This window comes from Oncorhynchus nerka, linkage group LG4 (assembly GCF_034236695.1).
Source record: "Oncorhynchus nerka isolate Pitt River linkage group LG4, Oner_Uvic_2.0, whole genome shotgun sequence".
In the NCBI taxonomy this organism is placed as follows: domain Eukaryota; kingdom Metazoa; phylum Chordata; class Actinopteri; order Salmoniformes; family Salmonidae; genus Oncorhynchus; species Oncorhynchus nerka.
Window position 1 is genome coordinate 38,224,580 of NC_088399.1, and position 26,724 is coordinate 38,251,303.

The 26,724-nt window shown below is 45.5% G+C and overlaps 1 protein-coding gene across 11 annotated transcripts in view; it reads left to right on the forward strand.

Moving 5' to 3' along the window:
- Nucleotides 1-26,724, forward strand: part of LOC115123646 (guanine nucleotide exchange factor VAV2) — a 266,031-nt gene that overhangs the window by 149,184 nt on the left and 90,123 nt on the right. The window lies entirely within an intron of this gene.

Sequence of the window (26,724 nt, forward strand, 5' to 3'; positions counted from 1 at the left end):
AATTCTGCCATCCACCTCTGTGAAGGCTAATCTATAATTCTGCCATCCACTCTGTGAAGGCTAATCTATAATTCTGCCATCCACTCTGTGTAGGCTAATCTATAATTCTGCCATCCACCTCTGTGTAGGCTAATTTATAATTCTGCCATCCACCTCTGTGTAGGCTAATCTTATTCTGCCATCCACCTCTGTGAAGGCTAATCTATCATTCTGCCATCCACCTCTGTGAAGGCTAATCTATAATTCTGCCATCCACCTCTGTGTAGGCTAATCTATAATTCTGCCATCCACCTCTGTGTAGGCTAATCTATAATTCTGCCATCCACCTCTGTGTAGGCTAATCTATAATTCTGCCATCCACCTCTGTGTAGGCTAATCTTATTCTGCCATCCACCTCTGTGAAGGCTAATCTATAATTCTGCCATCCACCTCTGTGTAGGCTAATCTATAATTCTGCCATCCACCTCTGTGTAGGCTAATCTATAATTCAGCCATCCACCTCTGTGTAGGCTAATCTATAATTCTGCCATCCACCTCTGTGTAGGCTAATCTATAATTCTGCCATCCACCTCTGTGTAGGCTAATCTATAATTCTGCCATCCACTCTGTGAAGGCTAATCTATAATTCTGTCATCCACCTCTGTGAAGGCTAATCTATAATTCTGCCATCCACCTCTGTGTAGGCTAATCTATAATTCTGCCATCCACTCTGTGAAGGCTAATCTATAATTCTGTCATCCACCTCTGTGAAGGCTAATCTATAATTCTGCCATCCACCTCTGTGTAGGCTAATCTATAATTCTGCCATCCACATCTGTGAAGGCTAATCTATAATTCTGCCATCCACTCTGTGAAGGCTAATCTATAATTCTGCCATCCACCTCTGTGAAGGCTAATCTATAATTCTGCCATCCACTCTGTGAAGGCTATTCTATAATTCTGCCATCCACTCTGTGAAGGCTAATCTATAATTCTGCCATCCACCTCTGTGTAGGCTAATCTATAATTCTGCCATCCACCTCTGTGTAGGCTAATCTATAATTCTGCCATCCACTCTGTGAAGGCTAATCTATAATTCTGCCATCCACCTCTGTGAAGGCTGAATCTATAATTCTGCCATCCACCTCTGTGGAGGCTAATCTATAATTCTGCCATCCACTCTGTGAAGGCTAATCTATAATTCTGCCATCCACTCTGTGAAGGCTAATCTATCATTCTGCCATCCACCTCTGTGTAGGCTAATCTATAATTCTGCCATCCACCTCTGTGAAGGCTAATCTATAATTTTGCCATCCACCTCTGTGAAGGCTAATCTATAATTCTGCCATCCACCCCTGTGTAGGCTAATCTATAATTCTGCCATCCACCTCTGTGTAGGCTAATCTATAATTCTGCCATCCACCTCTGTGTAGGCTAATCTTATTCTGCAGTGCACTTCACACATACACTCTCAAACGTAGTTCCAAATGCCACTGTCTCAAAGACACAATGCGTCAAAGCCTGGAAGTAATACAGAGTTAATACGATTAGTGATAGATGACTAACGTTGTTGTTTGCTCCTTTATTTTGTTTCTGTGTTGATGTCTGCATCGTCTTGATTTGACAGTAATTCAGCCACGCTGCACTCAGATGCCGGTTTTGCTTATTTTATTTACTTTGTGTGATTTCGACTCATCACAACTCATCCAAGTCAGCCAGTCATGTGGATTGAAAAGTCGTATACAGTGGCAAGAAAAAGTATGCGAACCCTTTGGAATTACCTGGATTTCTGCATAAATTGGTCATCAAATTTGATCTGATCTGATCTTCATCTAAGTCTCAATAGACAGACATAGTGTGCTTAAACTAATAACACACAAATGATTGCATTTTTCTTGTCTATATTGATGTATTAAATGATGCATTTAAACATTCACAGTGTAGGTTGGAAAAAGTATGTGAACTCAGAGGCTAATGACTTCTCCAAACGCGAATTGGAGTCAGCTAACCTGGATTCCAATCAATGAGGTGAGATTGGAGATGTTGGTTAGAGCTGCCTTGCCCTATAAAAACACTCACAAAATTTGAGTTTGCTATTCACAAGAAGCATTGACTCGAACAAAAGAGATCTCAGAAGATCAAGAATTGTTGACTTGCATAAAGCTGGAAAGGGTTACAAAAGTATCTCTTAAAGCCTTGATGTTCATCAGTCCATGGTAAGACAAATTGTCTATACATTGAGAAAGTTCAGCACTGTTGCTACTCTCCCTAGGAGTGGCTGTCGTGCAAAGATGACTGCAAGAGCACAGTGCAGAATGCTCAATGAGGTTAAGAGTAATCCTAGTGTCAGCTAAAGACTTACAGAAATCTCTGGAAAATGCTAACATCTCTTTTGACGAGTCTATGACAGGTAAAACACTAAACAAGAATGGTGTTCATGGGAAGACACCACAGAATAAGCCACTGCTGTTCAAAAAAAACATTGCTGCACATCTAAAGTTTGCAAAAGTGCACCTGGATGTTCCACAGTGCTACTGGCAAAATATTCTGTGGACAGATGAAACTACAGTTGAGTTGTTTGGAAGGAACACAACACTATGTGTCGAGGCACAGCACACCAACATCAAAACCTCATCCCAACTGTAAAGTATGGTGGAGGGAGCATTATGGTTTGGGGCTGCTTTGCTGCCTCAGGACCTGGATGGAATATTAAATTCCCAAATTTATCAAGACATTTTGCAGGAGAATGTTAGGCTATCTGCCCACCAATTGAAGCTTGACAGAAGTTGTGAGTGCAACAGGACAAAGACCCAAAACACAGAAGTAAATCAACAACAGAATGGCTTCAACAGAAGGAGGATCTACAGATGAGGAGAATGGATCCCCCTCCTATCTCTCTCTCCATTCTCCTCATCTGTAGATCCTCCTCCTATCTCTCTCTCCATTCTCCTCATCTGTGATCCACCTCCTCCTATCTCTCTCTCCATTCTCCTCATCTGTAGATCCACCTCCTCCTATCTCTCTCTCCATTCTCCTCATCTGTAGATCCTCCTCCTATCTCTCTCTCCATTCTCCTCATCTGTAGATCCTCCTCCTATCTCTCTCTCCATTCTCCTCATCTGTAGATCCACCTCCTATCTCTCTCTCCATTCTCCTCATCTGTAGATCCACCTCCTCCTATCTCTCTCTTCATTCTCCTCATCTGTAGATCCACCTCCTCCTATCTCTCTCTCCATTCTCCTCATCTGTAGATCCACCTCTTCCTATCTCTCTCTCCATTCTCCTCATCTGTAGATACACCTCCTCCTATCTCTCTCTCCATTCTCCTCATCTGTAGATACACCTCCTCCTATCTCTCTCTCCATTCTCCTCAGCTTCAACAGAAGAAAATACGCCTTCTGGAGTGGCCCGACCTCAACCCGATTCCTGACTTGAACCCGATTTGAGATGCTGGGGCATTACCTAGAGAGCAGTTCACACCAAACATTCCAAGAATATTTCTGAACTGAAACAGTTTTGTAAAGAGGAATGTCCAAAATTCCTCCTGACCGTTGTGCAGGTCTGATTCGCAACTACAGAAAAAGTTTGGTTGAGGCTATTGCTGCCAAAGGGCGGTCAACCAGTTATTAAATCCAAGGGTTCACATACTTTTCCCACCCTGCACTGTGAATGTTTACACGGTGTGTTCAATAAAGACATGAAAACGTATGATTGTTTGTGTGTTATTAGTTTAAGCAGACTGTGTTTGTCTATTGTTGTGACCTAGATGAAGATCAGATCAAAATTTATGACAAATTTATGCAGAAATCCAGGTTTTTCCAAAGGTTTCACGTACTTTTTCTTGCCACTGTATGTTTACCCTCAAGTCATAGAAAGAGGCCTAAGAGACACGGCCCACACTATTCAGATCATAGGCTTGTTTGTTTGTTCATTTGGGGTTTGTTGTGTCTTTCGGTTTCTATATGTGATGGAGGAAGTCAGTGGAGTGGATGGAGGGGCGCCGGGTGATTCACAGAGACATCGGGTCTAATCTAAAAGGGAAATTACATCAAGTTCTTGTTTGTTTGGGCCTCTTTTTCTGCATCTAAGGTTAGGTTAATGTAATGTTCTGATATGGAGATAGGGCAGGCTGTCATCTATGACTCAGTATCTGTTGACAAACACGCACACTCACACACCCATGCATGAACACACAGAACATGCATGAACACACAGTCATACACACACACTCACAGACACACACTCTGCATACACGCGCACACACACATACAGACACACCCGCTTGTCGCTTTATCTATACATGCACTCTGTCAAACACACACAAACACACATAAATATCCCACCTCTGTGCATTTATAATATAATATGCTACCTAGAGGCGACAGTGATGTATGTAAGAGCTGTGTCCTCGTGGCTCCTCCCGCTTGCCGTTGTCCCAACCGGTTTCCACTGGTTACCACCTGCCTGCGGATGGGATGCGGGGGCGAGAGGTTCGCCTGGCTGCAGCCGGAGCCCTCCTCAGACAAATGCCAGCCGATGTGGCCTGACAAGCTCACCTCAGACCTCTGCCCAGGGATCAGGGTCACAGGGTGACAGGGCACAACCCCGACCTATCAGCGTGGATCAGCAACTCAGCACCCTTTTCCTCCCTACCTTTCTTCCCCAGACATCCTTGCATTAAGTACCCTTTCTCACAAGGCCTGATGTGGTGCTGTTGCTGTTGTCCAGGAGAATGTGTTGGCAGAAATGTATCTGAATGAATGATGCTAAAAGTGGCTAGCTAGTGAGAGTTATTTATGATGTGCTGCTGTTTCCCGTTGTCATCCCTAGTTTGGAGAACATTGCCCAACATCAGCTCTTACATGCTGATTTTACATTATCTACTGTTTCATTCTCACGTCATGGTTCTTCATGCCCAGCCAATGGGGCTAGTCAATACTTGAAGGTCATTGCTGCCAGGGAGAGACAATGAGGTCCCTTTTCTGCCGACTTTCCATTTTCAGTAAATGTACATGTTAAGCCCCAACCAGCCCAATGTCACTCCAAAGCCACAGAGCACGGCTTGTCCGCTGGCTGGCTGGATGGTTGCTGATGATGCATGAAGCAGATGTCTGTTCCAGCCATGGTCACATGGTCGTAATATGTGCATAGTGAGTGTACTACTGGGACATACTGGAGCAAATGAACAACATGGCTGACTACTGATGGGCTACTGGTGCTAGCAATAAGGCACAGATAAACCATAGAGGAATAGTGTACATGCAAATGAACTGCTGTGTTGATAATGAGGACAGTAAGATATACACTATACTGTACACCAGGGATGTGAGAGAGTCCTATGCACTCTCCCTACTGTGCATAAGACTCTTAATAATCTGAAGTGATATAAGGTAATATGTTGATTAAAATGGCATGCTGCCTGCTCTGCTCCAGTATTAATGTATGCTGGATCATTCCGATCATATTTCTGCCTTCCATCTCTTGGTGTTCTGCTTGTTATGCTGATCCCGTGTGTGTGTGTGTGTGTGTGTGTGTGTGTGTGTGTGTGCGTGTGTGCGTGTGCGTGCGTGCGTGCGTGCGTGCGTGCGTGCGAGCCACCAGCGCACACACAGAGAGAGAGATGAGGTAGCAGCATCACTCCTAGACTCTGACTGTGTAACTTATCGCTGTGTGAGCAGCTGGGAGGCAACAGGAGAGGGGATCTGAGCTTCTCAGTAATGCTCTGTAGTTATCAGACAGGGGGAGAGTGACAGATAGTTTCCCCACCGTCGGTGAAGATTCCCCCGGGCATAGCTATCTTGGTTGGCACAGCATATGGGCATGCTGATGGAAACTGAGACCAGGGAAGCCCAGTTGTTACTCGTTAGACGATAGGGTTCATAATTGCAAAAGTGTATATCCATATTCTTTTGTATTGGTCTCAATATTTCTCTCCTTGTTATTTATCCATCCTTACTATCCATCTGCCTACTATGTATTCTTCCACTGTCTGTTATCAACTATCTCTCTAGTAATCTCTAAATTACTGGGCAATTCATGCTATTCACACAAACATGCCTCCCTTCCCTGCATGTTCACAGGCATAAAGTTAGGTAAATCACACCATTTCCAAATACCACTGGCTGCCAACAGAGGTGAGCCATGTTTCCATCACACAAACAAGCATGCCATTTATCACATGCTCTCTAGTAACACTGTTCTATATCAGTTTCCCTCTGCAATCCCAGAATGCCTAGGTAGGTAGCAGAGTCTGTCAGAGGGGACATATTCAGTCATGACACCCCATGCAGAGAGGCCAGGCCTGGGAGGGACAGATAGACAGAAACGCTGAGTCATACACAAGGACAGACACAAAGACAGACAGCCCAGACAAAGACAGTCCTCCAGCTGTTTGGGTGTTCTTTCTCTGGACTCTGACCCATACTGATGATGTGCTTGATTTCTGCTGAAGCGTCCTTTTAGCATATGCTGTGATATGGCCTCCATGTGTCTGTTTTTGAATAGCAGCATGTAGGTTAACCCCTTTGAGGACCCACTATGAATGTATAGGAAGCAGTGTTGCTATATGGCCAGTCTCTATGGGTGTGAGAGCGCTAGAAGAATCCTAAAGTAGTAATAACAGAGGCTCTGAAGAGGGGGACTCTAATTAGCAGGCCTGTGCACTCTGCAGTACTCTCATAAAGAGACCGGGCTCTTCCTGAGGAAATGGCTCATTCTGACCCACTGACGGAATGGGGCTCCTGGCTAGGCTAACAGGCTGAACACTCCCAGCCCTCATGCCTCCGCCACTCTGGCTCTTCTCCCTCTGGTCTGCACAGAGCACAGATATAACCCCACTGCAGTCTAAGGGCAGGCATCAGACTACCACAGTGTGTGCATGTGCATACTGTCACAATGTGATGTGATGTGTATGTGTGTGTGTGTGTGTGTGTGTGTGTGTGTGTGTGTGTGTGTGTGTGTGTGTGTGTCATCCGCATACCTCCCTCCAGGGCCATTGCTCTGTGGTAGTGGAGAGGAGCACAGATAGAGGCTGTTTGTGTGTTGGGGCGGTGGTCAGTAGCAGTAACAGCTAGCATCACCAAGGGGCTCCCCTCTGTACAGATGAAAGATGTCATTTGTCTCTTTCTCTAGCCTCCCTCTAACCCTTCTCCTCTCCTAAGCCACCCGCCGGTTTGGGCTTTCCAGGGGCTGCTGCCGTGACAGGCTGTTAAACAGTCACAACTGGCTGCCATGTTCTAGCCTGAACGGCTGCAGCTCTACAGCTTAGGCCCCGCAGACACACATTCATGTCCATTAGACTACTGGCTGAATGAAACAGTGGTGTTCCACTCTAAAGTCCTGACTCCACAGCAGGCACAGGGGTGCAGCTGAATCTGACCTCCCAACCACTTAGCCCCTCCATCAGGTGAGGGGCGAGGGGGGCGAGCGTTTGTGTGCGCCGCCCGGCATGCCATCCATTAAATATAGATGACAAGTACACTGAGAGGCGCCACCTGTGGAGGCAGGAAACGCCCTGTAAACACAGAGAGCTCTATTCTGTTTGAACAAATCAAAGTGATCAAGCATTCCTCAAAGGAAGTGGAACGGCTCACAACCCCGTTTACACACGTGTATCTCATCCATGGAAAGGGCGAATTGGAAGGGTTAAGTGTCTGGGGTGTGGTAGTGGTGGAGGAGAGGCACTGGTCCTAGACAGCCACAGGGTTGGATGATAGCATGCCACCTGTCAGATCAGTGTGCAATCCTACCCGTTGGTCCTATTTGCCCTATCAGGTACAGTGGTATTACACAACACAAGTTAACTGTGCTTTGGTGTCCTTAGTGAACCTAGCCTCTGAAGCATTCTATTCCAGCCATATCAGTACACTAACTAAATGCCTTTCTCCAAACCCTTCCTGTCAGACTATTGCTTGCGGACAAAGCTTAACAACAGACATGGTCAAATACAGTCAGAGTGATACATTTTGGGAGGGAAGGGGAAAAGAGAGGGGGACAGACAGTGCGATATAACCTCCACATTGCAATCTTGGCTGTGCGGTTTTGCTCATTGGAACAGGAACTCGCTGCAGACAGAAAGGCAGTAACAGCAATGCTATCTAAACCATTACTCAAAAACAGCCCTTTGACCACAGAGTGGGAAAGGACAGAGTCTTTGTGGGGGAAGTTAGTGAGCAGCTGCAGAGGAGACAAAGGCATATTCCTCAAGCAAACACCCCATTTCACCTGGAGAGATAGGAAAATCAATTCATAATGGAAAAGAGTGGCACTAAAGTTGCCAATCGTCAGATTCTCTGATGAAACAGATAGCAGAGAAAAAAAATCGCAAAACGGTAGGCTACTTTTTTGGGATGTGTAACATAGCCTAGTTTGCAATGCTCTCACAATCATTCTTTAATTAAGAGGAGGAATAATGACAATGTGAGAGGATTGTGTGTATATATTTAGCCTTGCCTATAGCTACTGTGAGTGTAAACTACACTAATAGTTAATTATCCTTTCTAGGGCAGGCGTTCCGCTAGCGGAACCCCTCGACAACATTCCGCTGAAATAAATATTTTTTTGAAATATGTAACTTTCACACATTAACAAGTCCAATACAGCAAATGAAAGATTAACATCTTGTTAATCTACCCATCGTGTCCGATTTCAAAAAGGCTTTAAAGCGAAAGCACAACATATGATAATGTAAGTGAAGACCCCCCTGTATTGGACAAAAATGAATGGGAAGTCATTGGCATCGGACAAACCATATACACATTGTCCAATACCACCCAATTCGGCGTGGATTCATGCAAAGTGTATTGCAAATGCCATATGGCAATTGCCAGTTGTAACACTTTAAAAATTCAACAGGTGGCGAATCCGCTCCACCGTGGTTTTCCATATTGGAAATGTAACCCAAGTCAACGTCCAAAAGCAAAATTTTTTTTTTTTTGTCAAAAACTTATCACCCCTTAAAAAAGTGCTTTCTGGACCGTTTTTCGAAAATCTTTCGATTTTTTTTGTCAATTACACATGTGTAAGAACTGTATGAATATACTTTTGTCCAATTTTATTATCATAATTTTTTTTTTTTTTACATGCGCATAAGGAATATGTTTTGTCCATTTTCAATATGATTTCATAGGAAGTCAAAAGTCAAAAGTCAAAAATGTCAAAATTTTGAAAAAAACACACCCTTAAAAAAGTGCTTTCTGGACCATTTTTTGAAATTCTTTCGATTTTTTTGGGTCAATTACACAGGTATAAGAACTGTAATCATCATACTTTAGTCGTATTTTATTATCATCATTTTTTAAAAATTTTTTTTTACTTGTGCATAAGGACATTTTTTGGGGGCCAAATGCCATAAGAATTTTGACATGCTCAAAAATCCTGCAGAAATGCAAAATTAACTGGCCTGATGAACTCGGGATGGCCGGGCAGTGATAGTTGTTCCTTTCCATCACTCGTTGTGTTGATTTCATCATGTCCATTTGGTGATGTTTTTTTCACTATAGAATCATATTGCAAATGCACGTGCATTTGCAATATGTTTCAATGGGCATTTACCATATGAAATTTGACATGCTCAAAAATACAAAATTGACTGGCCTGATGAACACAGGATGGCCGAGCAGTGATAGTTGTACCTTTCCATCACTCGTTGTGTTGATTTCATCATGTCCATTTGGTGATGTTTTTTCACTATAGAATCATATTGCAAATGCACGTGCATTGTTGTGCAACTGGTAACCCAAAAATAAAAATATGGTTGTAAATGCATTTACCGGTCATTCTGATATTAATGCCCGCTATGGGAACACAGGATGGCCAGGCAGTGATAGTTGTTCCTTTCCATCACTCGTTGTGTTGATTTCATCATGTCCATTTGGTGACGTTTTTTCACTATACAATCATATTGCAAGTGCACGTGCATTTGCAATATGTTTCAATGGGCATTTACCATATGAAATTTGACATGTTCAAAAATGCAAAATTGACTGGCCTGATGAACACAGGATGGCCGAGCAGTGATAGTTGTACCTTTCCATCACTCGTTGTGTTGATTTCATCATGTCCATTTGGTGATGTTTTTTCACTATAGAATCATATTGCAAATGCACGTGCATTGTTGTGCAACTGGTAACCCAAAAATAAAATATGGTTGTAAATGCATTTACCGGTCATTCTGATATTAATGCCTGCTATGGAACACAGGATGGCCGGGCAGTGATAGTTGTACCTTTCCATCACTCGTTGTGTTGATTTCATCATGTCCATTTGTTTATGTTTTCTCACTTTTGCAAAGTCACTGTGCATTTGCAATATGGTTCAATGGGCAGGTACCATCACGAATTTGTCATGCTATAAAAATCCTGCAGGAATGTGAAATTGACTGGCCCGATGAACTCGGGATGGCTGGGCAGTGATTCTGGTTCATCTCAATGGCTCGTTAGGGTTGATTTCAGAATGTCACTTTTGGTGATGGTACCTCACTGTTTAAACATATTGCAAATGGACAAGAGTCACCAGCAAGTCACCGTCCATCAGTCAATTAGAAATCATTCTGACACCAAACTGATACAAACTGACACTAAACCCACTTTTTCCAACTCGTTTAGTAGCCAACTATCACATACTTCAGAGCTGGCCCAAAATTCACAACGCCTTCGGTTCAAACCATAAAAAAAACATAAAACACATAGTTACGTTCTAGCTGTGGGTCCATTTCTTATGTTACGTGTAGGCCTAGCTGAGGCGACCCCGAATCCCATGTTTCGGCTCGATCGGTCATTTGGTGTCCGAGCAAAACCCTAATTGGTGCTGAAAATCAACTTTTTTCTATGACTTACTACGGGGTCCTTGAATGAGCTATCGGACCGAAACGTTGGGGTCTGTCTATATGGGCCGAGACGGTCGCAATGCACCTAGTCTTGTGTCTCTGAGACATTTCTAAATGTCGCCATTTTCGTAATGGTCAAAATGAATTGAAGTCATTGCAAATGTACAAAGTTGTTTCTCGGTCCGAGAACGGTCTAGAGCCACGTAACTCACCACGCACTATCGACCTGAGGTCTAGAACAGGATTCTAAAGTTTCGGAACTCTAGGTCTGACGGTTCTTTAAAAGTTCCAACAAGGTTAACTAATGCAGGCAGTGTATGTCTCTATGCACCCCAATACGTCCCTCCTTCCAAGCTGTGTGTGTGTGTGATTTAGTTTTCCTTTGAAATTTTATGGGAAAAATGACTGATTTACAGTTCATGGGGGTTGCCTAATCACATATATGAGGTTTTGGAAAGATCTGACTTTTTTAACCCCTCGAAACAGCCCAAGAGACACCAATTATGGCACTTCCGGTTGGCACAGGAAGCTATAAGTCAACACATATCCTCACTGGGGTATGCTTTTACAGAATCCTGAGTTTTAAGTCCTTACGTTAAGAATTGACTGATCTACGATCTACATAGGGTTGAATGTAGTCATTTTCACCTTTGAAGGTTATGTACATCAAAACACCTTTTGCGTCAATTTAACCACTTCCGGTTGCTCCAGGAAGCTTAGAATCGACACAGGTAGACCTCATAGTGGTCTGATGGACTGTCATAGAAGACAGCTTCATAAGGCATTCATAACCCACATAGGCTTCAGGTTGAATTTAGAGGTGTAGGCAATGTATTCCTATGGGGAGAGAAGTCAATGCAAACTTTTTCAAGTAAACACCTTCTTTTAACTGTTAAGGGTTAATGCCACACGGTCAAGGTTAGGCTTGCACGGATCGGGAGGACCTTAGGAACGTACCTGAGGTCGAATTGTGCTTCTCACCCTAACGGTTCTCTCACTGTCACCCAAAAGCAAATGACAATGAGGGCCAGGCTTCATTTTGGTTCTGCTTTTTTTCAAGGTCACTGCACTCAGAGCGAGCTACGGTCAAGCGGGGCGTCTCGTTGAACTCGGCACAGTCTGGAGACTATGGTGATGCCATTTTTTGTGTTGATTTCAGAATGCCATTTTGGTGATGGTCCCTCTCCGTTTAAACATATTGCTAATGTACAAAAGTCAACTAGCAAGTCAGTGTCCATCAGTCAATTAGATGTCATTTTGACACCAAACTGATACCAATTGACACCAAACCCACTTTTTCCAACTCATTTAGAAGCCAACTATCACATATGTCAGAGCAGGCCCATAATTCACAGCGCCTTTAGTTTAAAACATAATAAAAACGTAAAACACATAGTTACGTTCTAGCTGCGGGTCCAGGTCGGACATTATGTGAAGGCCTATGTGAGGCGACCCCGAATCCCGAGTTTCGGCTCGATAGGTCCTTCAGGTGCCCGAGTAAAACCCTAATTGGTGCTGAAAATCCACTTTTTTCCATGCCTTGCTATGGGGTCCTTGAATGAGCTATCGGACAAAAACGTTGGGGTCCGTCTCTATGGGCCGAGCCGGTTTCAATGCACCTAGTCTTGTGTCTCTGAGACTTTTCTAAACGTCGCCATTTTCGTAATGGTCAAAATGAATTGAAGTCATTGCAAATGTACGAGGCTGTTTCTCGGTCCGAGAACGTTCTAGAGCCACCTAACTCACCACGCACTATCAACCTGAGGTCTAGAACAGGTTTCTAAAGTTTCGGAACTCTAGGTCTGACGGTTCTTTTTTAGCTCGAACAAAGCTAACTATTGCAGGCACTGTCAGTCTCTACGCACCCCAATACGTCCCTCCTTACAAGTTGTGTGTCTGTGTGATTTAGTTTTCCTTTGAAATTTTATGGGAAAAATGACTGATTTACAGTTCATGGGGATTGCCTAATCACACATATGAAGTTTTGGACAGATCTGACTTTTTTAACCCTTCGAAACAGCCCCCGAGACACCAATTATGGCACTTCCGGTTGGCACAGGAAGCTATAAGTCAACACATATCCTCATTGGGGTATGCTTTTACAGAATCCTGAGTTTTAAGTCTTTACGTTAAGAACTGACTGATTTACACAGGGTTGAATGCACTATGTCTATCAAACTGCAGGCAGGGTATGGAAAAACACTTTTAGGGTGATTTGAACCACTTCCGGTTGGTCCAGGAAGCTTAGAATCAACACAGGTAGACCTCATACTGGCCTGATGGACTGTTACCAAAGACAGGTTCATACGGCATTCATAACCCATATAGGCTTCAGGTTGAATTTAGGGGTGCATGCAATGTATTCCTATGGGGAGAGAAGTCAATGCAAACTCTTTGAAGTAAACACCTTCTTTTAACTATTAAGGGTTAACGCCACACGGTCATGGTTAGGCTTCCACAGATCGGAAGGACCTTAGGACCATACCTGAGGTCGAATTGTGCTTCTCACCCTAACAGTTCTCTCACTGTCACCCAAAACAAATGACATTTAGGGCTAGGCTTCATTTGGGCCTACTTTTTCTCATGGTCACTGTGCTTAGACCGAGCGAGCTACGGTCAAGCGGGGCATCTGGTTTGAACTCGGCACGGCCTAGAGAATATGGAAATGCCATTGTAGGCTTTGTGTGTCTTTAAGCACCGCACTTTGTCACTCCATCCTTGCTGTGTGTGTGTTTATGTGTGTGTGTGTGTGAGAGAGAGCTTTACTTTGACATCTGTTGGGAGAAATGACTGACTTACAGTTTATGGGGGTTGCTTAATCACACATATGAAGTTCTGAAAAGATCTGACCTTTTTAACCCTTGGAAACTGCCACTGTGACACCATTTAAGGCACTTCCGGTTGGCACAGGAAGCTATAAATAAACTCATAATATGATTGGGGTATACCTTTACAGAATCCTGAGTTTTAAGTCTTTACGTTAAGAACTGAGTTATTTACGGAGGGTTTAGTGAGTGTGTGTTATTTCAGAAAATCATAGAAAATCACAGAAATCTCGCAGAGCTCCGCAGCACACTTTAAAAAGATTCGTAAGAACACCCTGCAACTGGATCTGTAACCGTTGAAGAAAAAAAAACACCTATCCGTGAACATCACCAAGGTGTCGTTGTACGATTTCTCTTAAATGACGATAGATAAATGGCTGGTTCTTTTTTTATTGACACCGGAGGCTCCTTGACTTTGACGTGAAGTGGAAAAATAATTTCTCTATTTTCATTTTGGACCTTTAATCCCAGATAAATGGCCATAACTCAAAAACCGTTGAGGCCTAGACGCCATCTTGTTCGGGGCCAACTGCCCATTATGCCGCCCCTACGCTCACCGAGTTTCGGCTTCTAAATATTTTCAGTTTTCGAGATAAGGCCCCGTCGTGAATCGTGATGTTTTGTCCAATAGCAATATGATTGCTTATGCCCTCTTGTGGGAATTTCCGGGACAGCGGAAAAAATCTTATTATTTTTGTAAAACGGAAACCGAATGTCCGACAAAGTTCATTTGATGACTTCCTGGTAGGTCCGGCCCAGCCGCTCGGCCCGACGCCGTCCGCGAATTTTACAAACGATTTCGGACGTCTAGTAAGGGACCGTACATTTGCAATATGGACTTTCTCACTAACCATACAGGTACTGCCGAAATCTTCCCTTAATGTATGTTAGGTCAGAGCCAAGTCACAAAAACACACAGCCATTTTTCCAGCCAAAGATAGGAGTCGCAAAAAGCAAAAATATAGATAAAATTAATCACTAACATTTGATGATCTTCATCAGATGACACTCATAGGACATCATATTACCCAATACATGTATGTTTTGTTTGATAATGTGCATATTTATATCCAGAAATCTCCGTTTACATTGGCGCGTTACGTGGAGTAATGTTTTGATTCCAAAACATACGGTGATTTTGCAGAAATACTCATAATAAACATTGATAAAATATACAACTGTTACTCACAGAATTAAAGATAGACTTCTCCTTAATGCAACCACTGTGTCAGATTTTTTAAAAACTTTACAGAAAAAGCATAATCTGAGAACGGCGCTCAGAGCCCAATCCAGCCAGAGAAATATCCGCCATTTTGGAGTCAACAGAAGTTAGAAATAACACCATAAATATTCACTTACCTTTGATGATCTTCATCAGAAGGCACTCCCAGGAATCCCAGTTCGAGAATAAATGACTGATTTGTTCCATAAAGTTCCATAAAGTCCATAATTTATGTCCAAATAGCCACTTGTTGTTAACGTGTTCAGCCCAGTAATCCATCTTCATGAGGCGCAGGCACTTCGTCCAGACAAAAACTGGAAAAGTTCCGTTACAGTCCTTTAGAAACATGTCAAACGATGTATGGAATCAATCTTTAGGATGTTTTTAACATAAAACATCAATAATGTTCCAACCGGAGAATTCCTATGTCTGAAGAAAAGCACTGGAACGAGAGCTAACTCTGTCGGGAGTGCGCGTCACGAGCCTGAGACACTCTGCCAGACCACTGACTCAAACAGGTCTCATGAGCCCCTCCTTTATAGTAGAATCCTCATTCAAGTTTCTAAAGACGGTTGGAAGTGCAACTCTATCCATATCCCACTCTGTATTCGGTAGGCCAAGCTTTGAAAAACTATAAACCTCAGATTTCCCACTTCCTGGTTGGATCTTTCTCAGGTTTTCACCTGCCATATGAGTTCTGTTATACTCACAGACATCATTCCAACAGTTTTAGAAACTTCAGAGTGTTTTCTATCAAATAATAATAATAATATGCATATATTATCATCTGGGACAGAGTAGGAGGCAATTCACTCTGGGCACGCTATTCATCCAAAAGTGAAAATGCTGCCCCCTATCCCAAAAGAGAGAGATACTATTTGTATCCCTTTAGAGCACATACAGATTCTGGTTAGATTAATGCAGTGGCTCTACTGTACCGTAGGGAGCATGCTGGATGGTTTATGTACAGGACGTTCAGACGTTTCCAATACTAAACCCAAACCAGCACTCCATAGCTACTCTCATGACCTCACCATTATCCCCATCCATATCCTCATTGCTATTCTGATGTCAGCAACTGGTCACATTCTATAGAAAGCGCCATATTAATATTTGAGAATTCTATGGAACTACTTGCACAGTTTGGAGAAGCGAGAGGCACGTTTCACATGGTTTCCCATAGCCGATAATTGTGTTTTTTTTGTACTCCTTCAAAGTACTTCATATGAGCTTTTATCAGGAGCACGTGTGTGTATTATCTTTACAAAGCCACTCTTCTTGGCTCTTTAATAAAGTGGCTTATGGGTTGGAGAATTGGTACAGAGGGAAAAATGGCCTCATGAATGAATTAGTCGTCTGCAACAGATTACTGCGGCAATAAAATAGCGTGTTCCTCATCTCGACAGCTCAAAATCCCTATATCACATTCATAGCCACTGCTCCATTTTCCTGTGTGAGATAAACGCTGTGTTGTGTTTTCTTTAATCCCCCCCCCAGACACAGAGAGAGAGAGAGAGAGAGAGATGGGTCTCTGCAACCCTGTCACCTTTCCTGCACCGCAGTACTCTCATTGCCTAGGCTAAAGCACTAAACCAGAGACTAAAGTTTACCAAGATGTGCCTCAGCTGCATGTACAATACATGACCCTCCGCCAATCCAAAAGGTTCTTCCTAATTCAGGTCCACCTATATTTTTCAACATACAAATTACTATAAGATTTCTGTTCCCCTCCTGGTTCCCCTATACAGTACCTAAAACATCCCCAAACTACGTTCGGGTCCAACTCTTATCTACAGTATTTAGCTTGCAAATAATGATCAGATGCCTGATTTTACAGCTTCCTAAAGCTCCTGCCTTTACAACCACCCGGGGAAAGAAAGCTAAGGTTGACAACTACAGTACCTACCATAAGTGCCTGAGTATAAAAAGCAATCTGCAGCGCGAGCAACAGCAACATCAGTGGAGCTGAATGGGCAGACATAAAAGTCAAGTGGTGCTACCGTAGCAGAGAGCAGACACCAGAGAGCAGAGACCAGAGCGGTAAGGGGCTGCTGGAGGGAGACAGACAGGAACAGCAAATAATGGAGTGTCAAGTGTTTTTATTTTTCATCGTGGACTCTGGGCTATTGCATTTTCTGAACTTGGGAACGTGGGGAGAGGTATGAGTATGGGGAGGGGACCTTTTCTCGCCGGTAGCCATGGTAACAACAGTAGGGGGATATTGTGGCTGTTAAAAGGGCTGTGGCGTAAATGTGAAACAACTGCTTTCCCCTAATCTTCTACCTGATTCTACACCACACCCTATGTGGGTGTGACTGGGATCAGAGAACAGTGAACATGAGTGTTTTTATTCATGGTGTGTTTGGAATTTGACATCCCGTGTTTCCATTTGCGATGAGTTTCCAAGGACCCTTAAAAGAGCCACTAGCACTGCTACCCTGTCGTCCATTAGAAGACCTGTTAATCTGAGAAACAACTGTCACTGAGCCAGCAAAACAAATATGATATCTATCTAGTCTTCTGATATGTATTCAAAACCAAGAGCAAGAAAACAATGAATAAACAATCAGATGAGTGTGTATTAAAGGCACAGTCCAGCCGCTGAACATGACGGACGGTGTGCAGCGAGCCACACGTCTACTGTAGCTCCCTCTCGGCCGGCAGGCGTACACTCAGCACCCCGTGTATTTGACAGATCCCATTTCTTAGAGTGGGCTCCGGCTGATCACGATACAGGGCTTCAATTTACCCAAGATGTTGGAAAAACAAGCATTCACTTTATTTTTTGTATGTTTTTTTGGGGGGGGTCGAGAGAGAGGGACTGGGAGGAGAGAAAGAGAAGAGAAGAGAGAAAATAGTAATTTAACCAGCATGTGGGTCAGTGATCTGGAAACTCTGTAAAATTGCTTTTATATTCAGTTCATCTGCTCCTCCTCCTATAGTACTGACTGTCTCTTCTCCTCCTATAGTGCTAACTGTCTCTTCTCCTCCTATAGTACTGACAGTCTCTTCTCCTCCTATAGTACTGACTGTCTCTTCTCCTCCTATAGTACTGACAGTCTCTTCTCCTCCTATAGTACTGACAGTCTCTTCTTCTCCTATAGTACTGACTGTCTCTTCTCCTCCTATAGTACTGACTGTCTCTTCTCCTATAGTACTGACGGTCTCTTCTCCTCCTATAGTACTGCCTGTCTCTTCTCCTCCTATAGTACTGACAGTCTCTTCTCCTCCTATAGTACTGACTGTCTCTTCTCCTCCTATAGTACTGACTGTCTCTTCTCCTATAGTACTGACTGTCTCTTCTCCTCCTATAGTACTGACTGTCTCTTCTCCTCCTATAGTACTGACAGTCTCTTCTCCTCCTATAGTACTGACAGTCTCTTCTCCTCCTATAGTACTGACTGTCTCTTCTCCTCCTATAGTACTGACAGTCTCTTCTCCTCCTATAGTACTGATTGCCTCTTCTCCTCCTATAGTACTGACTGTCTCTTCTCCTCCTATAGTACTGACTGTCTCTTCTCCTCCTATAGTACTGACAGTCTCTTCTCCTCCTATAGTACTGACAGTCTCTTCTCCTCCTATAGTACTGACTGTCTCTTCTCCTCCTATAGTACTGACTGTCTCTTTTCCTCCTATAGTACTGACAGTCTCTTCTTCTCCTATAGTACTGACTGTCTCTTCTCCTCCTATAGTACTGACTGTCTCTTCTCCTATAGTACTGACGGTCTCTTCTCCTCCTATAGTACTGCCTGTCTCTTCTCCTCCTATAGTACTGACAGTCTCTTCTCCTCCTATAGTACTGACTGTCTCTTCTCCTCCTATAGTACTGACTGTCTCTTCTCCTATAGTACTGACTGTCTCTTCTCCTCCTATAGTACTGACTGTCTCTTCTCCTCCTATAGTACTGACAGTCTCTTCTCCTCCTATAGTACTGACAGTCTCTTCTCCTCCTATAGTACTGACTGTCTCTTCTCCTCCTATAGTACTGACAGTCTCTTCTCCTCCTATAGTACTGATTGCCTCTTCTCCTCCTATAGTACTGACTGTCTCTTCTCCTCCTATAGTACTGACTGTCTCTTCTCCTCCTATAGTACTGACAGTCTCTTCTCCTCCTATAGTACTGACAGTCTCTTCTCCTCCTATAGTACTGACTGTCTCTTCTCCTCCTATAGTACTGACTGTCTCTTTTCCTCCTATAGTACTGACAGTCTCTTCTCCTCCTATTGTACTGACTGTCTCTTCTCCTCCTATAGTACTGACTGTCTCTTCTCCTCCTATAGTACTGACAGTCTCTTCTCCTCCTATAGTACTGACAGTCTCTTCTCCTCCTATAGTACTGACAGTCTCTTCTCCTCCTATAGTACTGACAGTCTCTTCTCCTCCTCTTCTCCTCAGTGTTTCAGGTTGTGGTCATTGCTGCAGTCCGTATCACTTAGATTTTCTTGGTTCTATATGGCAGCGCTACAGTTACGATACACTTTCCCTTTCCAGGAGGCGCCGTATTCCGAGACGGAACGTCCACAGCTACTGTACGGTGCTCCAGGGCCTACAGGGCTACTAGAAGGCCCTGGAGCACTATAGGGCTACTGCACGGTGCTCCAGGGCCTACAGGGCTACTAGAAGGCCTTGGAGCTCTACAGGGCTACTGCACGGTGCTCCAGGGCCTACAGGGCTACTAGAAGGCCTTGGAGCTCTACAGGGCTACTGCACGGTGCTCCAGGGCCTACAGGGCTACTAGAAGGCCCTGGAGCTCTACAGGGCTACTGTACGGTGTTCCAGGGCCTACAGGGCTACTAGAAGGCCTTGGAGCTATACAGGGCTACTGCACGGTGCTCCAGGGCCTACAGGGCTACTAGAAGGCCCTGGAGCTCTACAGGGCTACTGTACGGTGCTCCAGGGCCTACAGGGCTACTAGAAGGCCCTGGAGCTCTACAGGGCTACTGTACAGTGCTCCAGGGCCTACAGGGCTACTAGAAGGCCCTGGAGCTCTACAGGGCTACTGTACGGTGCTCCAGGGCCTACAGGGCTACTAGAAGGCCCTGGAGCTCTACAGGGCTACTGTACAGTGCTCCAGGGCCTACAGGGCTACCAGAAGGCCCTGGAGCTATACAGGGCTACTGTACGGTGCTCCAGGGCCTACAGGGCTACCAGAAGGCCCTGGAGCTCTACAGGGCTACTGTACGGTGCTCCAGGGCCTACAGGGCTACCAGAAGGCCCTGGAGCTATACAGGGCTACTGTACGGTGCTCCAGGGCCTACAGGGCTACCAGAAGGCCCTGGAGCTCTACAGGGCTACTGTACGGTGCTCCAGGGCCTACAGGGCTACTAGAAGGCCCTGGAGCTCTACAGGGCTACTGTACGGTGCTCCAGGGCCTACAGGGCTACTAGAAGGCCTTGGAGCTCTACAGGGCTACTGTACGGTGCTCCAGGGCCTACAGGGCTACTAGAAGGCCTTGGAGCTATACAGGGCTACTGTACGGTGCTCCAGGGCCTACAGGGCTACTAGAAGGCCCTGGAGCACTATAGGGCTACTGCACGGTGCTCCAGGGCCTACAGGGCTACTAGAAGGCCTTGGAGCTCTACAGGGCTACTGCACGGTGCTCCAGGGCCTACAGGGCTACTAGAAGGCCCTGGAGCTCTACAGGGCTACTGTACGGTGCTCCAGGGCCTACAGGGCTACTAGAAAGCCTTGGAGCTATACAGGGCTACTGCACGGTGCTCCAGGGCCTACAGGGCTACTAGAAGGCCCTGGAGCTCTACAGGGCTACTGTACGGTGCTCCAGGGCCTACAGGGCTACTAGAAGGCCCTGGAGCTCTACAGGGCTACTGTACAGTGCTCCAGGGCCTACAGGGCTACTAGAAGGCCCTGGAGCTCTACAGGGCTACTGTACAGTGCTCCAGGGCCTACAGGGCTACCAGAAGGCCCTGGAGCTATACAGGGCTACTGTACGGTGCTCCAGGGCCTACAGGGCTACCAGAAGGCCCTGGAGCTCTACAGGGCTACTGTACGGTGCTCCAGGGCCTACAGGGCTACCAGAAGGCCCTGGAGCTATACAGGGCTACTGTACGGTGCTCCAGGGCCTACAGGGCTACCAGAAGGCCCTGGAGCTCTACAGGGCTACTGTACGGTGCTCCAGGGCCTACAGGGCTACTAGAAGGCCCTGGAGCTCTACAGGGCTACTGTACGGTGCTCCAGGGCCTACAGGGCTACTAGAAGGCCTTGGAGCTCTACAGGGCTACTGTACGGTGCTCCAGGGCCTACAGGGCTACTAGAAGGCCTTGGAGCTATACAGGGCTACTGTATGGTGCTCCAGGGCCTACAGGGCTACTAGAAGGCCCTGGAGCACTATAGGGCTACTGCACGGTGCTCCAGGGCCTACAGGGCTACTAGAAGGCCCTGGAGCTCTACAGGGCTACTGCACGGTGCTCCAGGGCCTACAGGGCTACTAGAAGGCCCTGGAGCTCTACAGGGCTACTGTACGGTGCTCCAGGGCCTACAGGGCTACTAGAAGGCCCTGGAGCACTATAGGGCTACTGTACGGTGCTCCAGGGCCTACAGGGCTACTAGAAGGCCTTGGAGCTATACAGGGCTACTGTACGGTGCTCCAGGGCCTTCTAACTGGGAGGACAGGGGGGAGAAATGCATTAACTTATGTCTCTCCATTTCTCCCTCTCTCCATCTCTCCCTCTCTCCATCTCTCCATCTCTCTGTCTCTCCCTCTCCCTCCTTCGAAGAGTGGCATTAAACAAATGACCTCCCATTGGGCTAATGTAAAGCCACCAACAGCAGGTATGTGTATTTCAAAAGGCTAAATCAATTGTGCCGTAGGTACTGGAGCTGTCTGGGCTCTGATAGGAGCTGACGAACGAACGATGGAGGGAGGGAGGTAGGGACAGATAGACAGGCCGAGGCAGGAGCATCAGTTAGAGATCTGAGATCAGAGAGAATGTCTGGGCCACTACATGAAGCATATAAGGATATCAGGGATTGTAAAGCATGGTCTGTAGGTAGGCCTGCTCTAAGGACTAAACATGTAGATGGACATGGTTGATGGCTCATAGCAAAATCCTGTCTGACTGGGGATCTCCTAGAAACTAGAGTATAATGTGCTTCTTACAGTATAAACTGCAAGGCTCTTGTGAAGGAAGGCAGATATTTCCGTATCCAGAGACCCTGCCGAGAGATCAGGGGTCTGTGTTGGGGCTCTGGAGCCTCACTGAGACAGTGGTCTGACTGAACCGAAGTGACTCCCTCTAACCAGGACCCATGTATTATTAATGACAAAATGCCATGCCACTGTGTCACCTCAATGACCTCTGGGTCCCCAGGGTGGGCCAGCGGGCTCATGGGAACTCCAGCCAGTCTATCTGACAGCATTCCTACTGTAGTTAGGAGTGGTGGGATGGTGGTGAACGGGGAGACACAAAAAGCAAATCCTTGTACCCACAGCACAGTGGACCTTCAAAGACAAGGGGAGTCTGGCCTCGGTGGAGACCTCATGGAACGACAGCCACGTTTTTTAAAGTGAGGGGGGAAATAGAACACAGAGAACAGAGTCTAGAAGGGACAGCAGATGGACCTTTGGAAAAGATAGGTATTGACAACCCAGAGGCCCTATACCCCCCTCACCTTTCTCTGGCCTTTAGTCCCCCCCCCCCCCCCTCGCTTTTTCCACTCCTGTTTTAGCCGTGGTTTGGAGTCTATGCTTCTCTGCCCAGACTGTTTTGCGCCACGGTCGGCTAATGCAGGTTGTGGTCTCTCTAGTGGTCTCTATGGTCTCCGTGTAGGCATGTCAGAGGCCCAGAGCAGAGCACAGCTAGAGACTAGAGTGGTTTAACACAGAGGGGCCATGCCACAGAGCTCACACACACACACACACACACACACACACACACACACACACACACACACACACACACACACACACACACACACACACACACACACACACACACACACACACACACACACACACACACACACACACACACAGGAACTGAAAAGCAGTGGTCTGCACTCTCAACTGGGACAGCCTGTTCTGTGCACATTTCTCATGTCTTACAGCCTACTTATTACTATGAATGGTTGTGGTGCAAACAGAGAATGTTGTTTTTAGAATCCTCTTTCAACCCAACCCAGATGAGAGCCAAAGCTCATCATTCCAGCGTTTCCCATCCAGATCCCCTACAGAGTAGCCATCTGCTTATACAGTGTCTTTCCCATTGCTCTGTTTAGTCTTTTTATGTGAAAGGCTAAAATACAGTCATGAAATAGACGAGATAAATGTCAATGTGTTATCGTAGTAAATCACATTGAAGTATTGTCTAGAGTAATAGAACCATGGTCAGCCCAGAGCATGTTGCTCTGTTCCTGTGTCTATTAGATTGTGTCTCTGTTCAGTTATTTTTTGACAGAAACCTAGAGGAGAATGAAATGAGAGCTGATTCCCATGAATACGACTGGCACATGGGCTTGATGAGATCAGAGAGACTCTCCTGTCAGCATCCTCTGTCCCCTTCTCAGGCCAGGGTCACTCTCTGTGTCACTGTCTCTATGGGTTTGTGTTTGATATGTCTGTGCCTGTGTGTGTGTGCCTGTGCCTGTGTGTGTGTGCCTGTGTGTGTGTGTGTGTGTGTGTGTGTGTGTGTGTGTGTGTGTGTGTGTGTGTGTGTGTGTGTGTGTGTGTGTGTGTGTTGTGTGTGTGAGTGAGTGTGTGCGCGCCCGTGTGTGTCACCGCTCCAGGTTATTGTGTTTTGGGTTAGTCCGGAGTGACAGAGAGGTCAGTGGAGTCCTGGGAGGAACAAGCCTTCACGTCGATATTAAAAGCAACCGTCAAACTCTGTTGTCTTATTTGAAGGGACTGCTCGCTCAATAGAATGACAAAGGCCAGCGTCCCCGTCAGGATGGCAGAGTTAAAGACCAGGATATTAACAGGATATCGTTTTTTTTGTATAAGTGTACTGTTTTTTTCTACTCTCCCTGGGCTTTAGGAAAACCCTGAGTGGCATGTGATGATTACAGTGGACAGGTGTGTTCTATCCCTAAAATGCTATTTCGAGATCGTCATTACATTGGTTGCTGTAACATCATTCATCTCAGTCGATCTTCAAACACATAGCCCATTAGCTATGCAATTAGTCGCATTCGCTCACACTAACTCAGCCCCCGGATTAAAAACTGTCATTCAATACTTAAAGAGGGATCTGCAGGCAGAAAAAAGTGTTTTATTAACAAAAGGTAAACAAATAAGGATGCTTCACAGAACATTTATCTTTGCAGTTTTACAGCAAATTTCCTGCAATACTACACATTTGGCCATGACTTATGCCATGTTAATATGATATCTGAATGAGCGTGACTAACAACATGAATGGGGGCCCCCTGGAGGTCAGGGCCCCTGGGCACGTGCCCTGCGTGCCCGATCGGTAATTGATTACTACAAATTTAGATAGCTGGCTAGACAAACTAGACTAATTTACCAATCTAAAATGTATTAACTGACATGGGCTAATTGATTGACTGTCAATAAGTGACATATAGACTAACGAGGAAACCTGCTGATGCACGACCAAGTTTCAAAATTGCACCTTGTGTATTCTACCCTCTCAACCCCGACCGAGTTCCCAATAAAAAAAAAAGAAAGAAGAATGTTATTTTTATTTGAACATTTTCTTCAGATGGAGCTTACGGCCCTGGTCATATTGATAGTCACTGAATCAAGCCTTCTGTGCTGAGAAATTCCCTCCTGGTTAAGATCTGTCAACCCCCCTACATTTATCTCCACATCCTTTTGGACTTTGGACATTTCAATCCGACGTATTTATAGGTACTGACATGGTCGTATGCATAGCCTACACACATGGCCGGCACCTTGTAAGACCTTGTGTAGGATTGTATACGTTTCTTTATAGGTACTGACATGGTCGTATGCATAGCCTACACACATGGCCGGCACCTTGTAAGACCTTGTGCAGGATTGTATACGTTTCTTTATAGGTACTGACATGGTCGTATGCATAGCCTACACACATGGCCGGCACCTTGTAAGACCTTGTGTAGGATTGTATACGTTTCTTTATAGGTACTGACATGGTCGTATGCATAGCCTACACACATGGCCGTCACCTTGTAAGACCTTGTGTAGGATTGTATACGTTTCTTTATAGGTACTGACATGGTCGTATGCATAGCCTACACACATGGCCGTCACCTTGTAAGACCTTGTGCAGGATTGTATACGTTTCTTTATAGGTACTAACATGGTCGTATGCATAGCCTACACACATGGCCGGCACCTTGTAAGACCTTGTGCAGGATTGTATACGTTTCTTTATAGGTACTGACATGGTCGTATGCATAGCCTACACACATGGCCGTCACCTTGTAAGACCTTGTGCAGGATTGTATACGTTTCTTTATAGGTACTGACATGGTCGTATGCATAGCCTACACACATGGCCGTCACCTTGTAAGACCTTGTGCAGGATTGTATATGTTTCTTTATAGGTACTGTTATAGACACGCATATTTCTTGAAACTGGCTGTCATTTCAATCATTGTCTCCTGTCATATGTTATCTGATGAGGGAGAGAGACAGTAGAATCCTCTCCCAGCTCAGGCCCTGTAGACAGCGTGGTCCAGATTTCAGTGTGTGTGTGTGCGTGTGTGTGTGGTGTTGGGTCGGGGAGCTGTGCTGTCAGCCCAAATCCCCAATGCCTTAACCGTAGCTTTCTTCTTTAATGAGGCGTGTCTGTCCACTCTCTCAGACTCCCTGTCGAACTACAAATGGGATGACCCTCTCTGCTAGAGCCACCAAAGGCTTCTTCTTCCCTCTCTGCTTTGAGGGGGTTCTTTTGGAATTCTTCTTCCTCTCTCCTCCTTGGTCTCTCACCCAGTGTTGTCTCTTGGGACAGGGCTGAGAGCCATAATAAGGATCATGTCTGATCCAGCTACAGTGTTCAGTGAGGAGAATACAGGGACTGTGGGCTGTCTGTCTATTGGCCAGCAATGTCTTCCTATGCCTCCTGTTCCACCATATATCCCCAGTCAGAATTCAATCATCACAACCATACCCTGGGGCAGGGAAGCCTTCCAGAACCCCCTTTGCTGGGTTCAGAGAGCACTGGACCTCTGAGCACTGATACGGAAACACAAAGATCAGTTCTGACTGAGGTCTCTCCCCTGCCTGTCTCTTAGGGGAAATAGGATTGGGGATCGTGCAATAAGCCTGTTAAAACAATCCTCTGACATCATGGGCCAGGCCATAGACCACAGTGGGGAAAGCATTGTGGGATTACACCCATCGCCCCCTCAAACTCTGTAAACATGGCAGACAGCCGCTTTAGGTCTGTCTGTCTCCCTGTCTGTCTTTCTCACTCTCTCTCTCGTGCTCTCTGTCTCTTGATCGCTCTCTCTCTCTCTTTCTCCTCCCCCTCGCTATCACTCTCTCTCTTTCTCTCTTCCTCGCTATCGCTCTCTCTCTTTCTGTTTTCCTCGCTATCGCTCTCTCTCTTTCTGTCTTCCTCGCTATCACTCTCTCTCTTTCTCTCTTCCTCGCTATCGCTCTCTCTCTTTCTCTCTTCCTCGCTATCACTCTCTCTCTTTCTCTCTTCCTCACATAGATTCTGTGTATGGCACACTTTGTCTTGTTTGGTCCAGACATGCATCTCCGAATTAATCCAAACTTTCAACGGTTCATGCAAAACCATGTTTGTTTTTCATTAGGCTGGCTGCTTCAGGAAACATGTAAATGGCAGCAGACAGTGCCTGCTAGGGAGAGACAGGGGAGAGGCTGACCCACATTGAGGAGCCTGCATTGCTCACTCACTCCATTCTCTGAAACCGATCCCCTCAAACAAATCCTATATCAAAGC